Here is a 4,416-nt window from a genome sequence, read left to right as displayed (position 1 = left end):
GCCATGGCCTGAGAGCTCAAATCACTTGAGATGGGGCAGTATTTCTGTCCAGACTGCAAAAGAGCTGAAAATTACTAAGAGGCTGCTGTGCAGAGGTCACAGCAGAGAGGCCGATGGCAGCAGATGGTGACGGACAGCCAGCAGGGGGGCACAATGAGCAGCCAGCGGAGTAGTTGGTGGAGGGGTATGGTGAGAGCAGTGAGCAAGCAGCCGGCGAGTGGCCAGAGGAGTAAGTAAAATGCTTCTTTACCACCCCCGCAGGGTGGGAGGTGAATTCTGAAGATACATCCCCGAACTCTGGGTCTGCACTGACCAAGGACAGCAACTGTGAATGGCGTGCAGGGAAGGGTTGGGCGTGTGAAAGGGACTTTTGGGTTGTTGGACTTAAAAACCTGAGGGGAAAAGGACACTGCCCAACCCATTTGGGGGTAAGTCTTTTACTCATGGTTTATGTTTATGAACCTTCTTTCCCAAATTAACTATGAGTTTCTTCCCTCCTTTTATTAAAAGTTTCTTTTCTATATTCAGACTCTGTGCTTGTGAGTGGGGAAGTATTGCCTCTCAGAGGTGCCTGGGTGTGTAATTTCCCCAGGTTATTGGGTAAGGAGCTTGAGCCAGGTCTGTGTTGTATTGATGGAAAGGAACCCCTAGATATTGAACCTGGCCCTGATTGCTGCGGGCTCCACCTGGCAGAAGGGTTACATTTGCATATTGATTTAGGAGGAGGAGTGTTTATCTTCCCCTGGTTTGAGGATCGCTATGGGCTTAAGCAGCAGATAGGTGTCCAGGTGCCTAGAGGGAGTCAGCAGTGCACAAGCCCAGAAGCAGAAATATTGGTACCCAGAGAGCTTTCTCAGTAAAGCTTAGTCACTGAGTGAGTGTAGTGTTGGCAGTGTTAGACAGAAGCCTATAGGGAGCTTTGTGGATTGCAGTGGAGCCTAAAATGGAACTGAGGAACCTCAATTTCGGTCTGAGGTGCCTTTGTAGCTTTATGGATTTGGGCCTAAGGCCCTGTCTACACTAGGAAAAAAATGGACCCATATTTTTCCACCAGTGCAGCTCCAGTGGTAATATCAGTGCTAGGCTCTCTAATAGAGAGATAGTCCAGCTATTTCCCTGAATATCATCTAATCCTACCACATGATGGTAAAATATCTGCAACATTCCCAAACTGTAGCTTCTACCATGGCTGTCACTGTTGGAGTTGCTCTGGTGGAGAATTATTAGTTTGAATTGTAGTCTAGGGGAAACTGCACTAAAGTTGTCGTGAAACTGTATAGAAGCTGTTCTCTTGCGGGAGGCAAAGTTCCTACACTCATGAAAAGGACCTAGAGCACTGACGGAAGATGGAGATGGTGCCACAGCCCTTGGCTTCAAAGGGATCTTTCTAAAAGATGTGCTCTAGCTCAGACAGAATTTATGGGCTTTGTGCCAAAATGAATACGTGCAATCCTATGGCCTGTGTTGTGCAGAGGTCAGACTAGATGGTCACAATTGGCTCCAGTTGCCTTAAAATCTAGGAATCTATGGATGGACAGGAAGAGGCATTTATCAGCACAGCAGACACATGAAAATATGCTTTTACTTCAGCAGAACGCTGTGTAATATAGAACTAAACAAGCAGAATTTTAGTTCCAGTGACTGTCTAATATATTGTAAATGGCAGTGGAAATGGTTTAGTGGTTTCCTTCCCCTCTTTCTGCTTTACTCCCCTATCTCCAAACAGGAGAGAAACGTATTTCCTTTCTCTCACCTTTTGTCTATTCTACTTGAACTGTACATTCTTCTGGGCAGGGTCTGTCTCGTGTTTGGCTGCATGGACCACTAGGTGCTACCATCATGAAAATAGTAATGTGGTTGGCCCCTGCCTCTGAAATACCTTGTATTTGCCAGACTTTGTCAAAAGTAGACAAGGTGGGAGAAGTAATATCTTTTACTGGACCAATTTCTGCTTGTGAAAGAAAGAACACAGTGTTCTGCCATGCTGGAGCTGGTCTGAACAGCACAGTTAAAGCTGTTGCAGAGGTTTCTGTTTAACTGGAATTTTAAATCTTTATTTCATAAAAATCATAAGAATGGCAAATTTTAAGCACCTTTTGAACATTTCATGCTGGCTTGGAGAACAGCGGATTGATACAGAGAGAATAAGGAAAGCTAAAAATCACTCCTTTTTGTTGTTTCTCATTGGGTTGTCTCACCTTTTGTCAAACCCCTTTGCAAGGAACCTGAAATGCTCAGTGATAGATGGTGGGCTCCACTTATTGCTCCTCATGTGCCACTTTCAACAATGTCAGTTAGACATTGATAGTGGTTGCTGCAAGCTTGTATCACCTCTGCTAATTGCTCTTTGTGTTCATACTTCACCATGCTTGTTATTGACCAAGGCCATGGGAACAATCCAGTCTAAGGTGCCTCACACATACTACATTTTAAAATAAATATATAGAGAAGTTATTCAAGCTCACTGCAGGCTCAGTTAGAAATAGAAATCCTGACCTTCTTAAAGTTAGTGGGCATTTTGCCATTGATATCACTGGGGCCAGGATTTCACCCCAGCCTCTAATGTGGTAGATCAGGTCAAATCTTTCAGATTGATTGTTCTAGCTGTGGTTATCCTGTCTCTAAGCTTTTAACTACACTCCTCTCCCAGAGGCAGGTTGTAACCTTGTTGCAATGAGGTCAGACACAAAGCAAGTATCTAATGCAACAAAGAATCTTACACAGTAATCATTTAATTAAACAAAGCTTTTTCAGAAATAATGATGACATCTATAGTATCTTGGGAATTAAATAGAACAATAACTGGGCATCTGGTGAAAACAATGTCATCTGTCTAAAAACAAGGTGCATGTTGGGTAAACTTTTACATAATTCAAGGAAGAAAATTAGAACACTAGATTGTCTCTCAGTAGTTTTAAATCCAATTCCCACCTCTGCCACAGATTTCTTGTGTGACCTTGGGAGAGTCATTTAATCACCCAGCTCCACAAATCTACTTAGACTCCTAACCTTCACTGAAATCAAGGGGTGTTATGAGCCTAGTTTCCTATGTGGATCCACTTTACTCTGTACTGATTAAGCATAAGCTGGAGCACTGTGTCGAGTTCTGGATGCCAAATTTCAGGAAAGATATGGACAAAATTGGAGAAAGTCCAGAAAAGAGCAACAAAATTGATTAAGGATCTGGAAGACGTGACCTTGATTGATTGAAAAAACTGGGTTTGTTTAATCTGGAGTAGAGAAGACTGAGCAGGGAAATGATAACAGTTTTCAAGTATGTAAAAGGATGTTACAAGGAGGAGAGTGAAAAATTGTTCTTCTTAACCTCTGAGGATAGGACAAGAAGCAATGGGTTTAAATTGCAGCAAGGGAGGTTTAGGATGGACATTAGGAAAAACTAACTTACTGTCAGGGTAGCTAAGCACGGGAGTAGTTTACCTAAGGAGGTTATGGAATCTCTGTTATTGGAGGTTTTCAAGAAGAGGTTAAACAAACACCTGTCAGGAATGGTCTAGTTCAGGGGTCAGCAACCTTTGGCATGTGGCCCATCAGGGTAATTTGCTGGCAGGCCGTGAGACGTCTTGTTTACGTTGACCGTCCGCAGGCACAGCCTCTCACAGCTCCCAGTGGTTGCGGTTTGCTTCCCGCAACACCCATTTACCAACCCCTGGTCTAGTTATTCCTTAGTCCTGCCCTGAGTACAGGGGACAGGAGTAGATGACCTATTGAGGTCACTTCCAGTCCCACACTTCTATGATTCTATGATCTGGGCCCAAGTGCCTTAGTTCCCCATGTGTTAGAATAGTATTTTTCCTGTCCAGTTAATTAATATTGACATTTACTCACAATGTACACATAAGTCATCTTTGGGTACGGCTGGTCAGAGGAACCAAAATGGTTCCCGCTAATGCAGCTACACCAATGGGCAGGAAATAACCTTCCATTGCATAAGAGTTTCTACTTGAAAATCTTAATAATACAAAAGTTGAAAGTAAGCAAAAAAAGAGGTGTTTATGAGTCATTTCTTAATACAGAGCAGATAGTCACAAGCAATTCCATATTTATGTACCTGTCATTTGGCACTAAATCTTAAGAGAAATGGATTGGCCTAAAACAAAAAGCATTTGGAATGTGAACAAGTGAATAAAATGGGATGAGGTTGCTCTAGCTGAAGGGGGAAAGGCACTGCCCTAGATCGAATGTGCTATTAGCTTATTTATCATGCATCAATTATTATAATCGGTTTAGCTAAACATCGTCTATCCTTGGCTACCAGGAGCTACAGGGGATTACAATACAAACCTATCCCTAATGCAGCCAGTGAACAATTGACACAGGATTGCTGAATGCTATGGCTTTGGTGCAATGCTCTTATGATTATTTACATTAAAATATCACAAAGTACAAAAAAATGCA

This window comes from Gopherus flavomarginatus, chromosome 1 (assembly GCF_025201925.1).
Source record: "Gopherus flavomarginatus isolate rGopFla2 chromosome 1, rGopFla2.mat.asm, whole genome shotgun sequence".
In the NCBI taxonomy this organism is placed as follows: Eukaryota; Metazoa; Chordata; order Testudines; family Testudinidae; genus Gopherus; species Gopherus flavomarginatus.
This window is presented reverse-complemented; position numbering follows the sequence as displayed.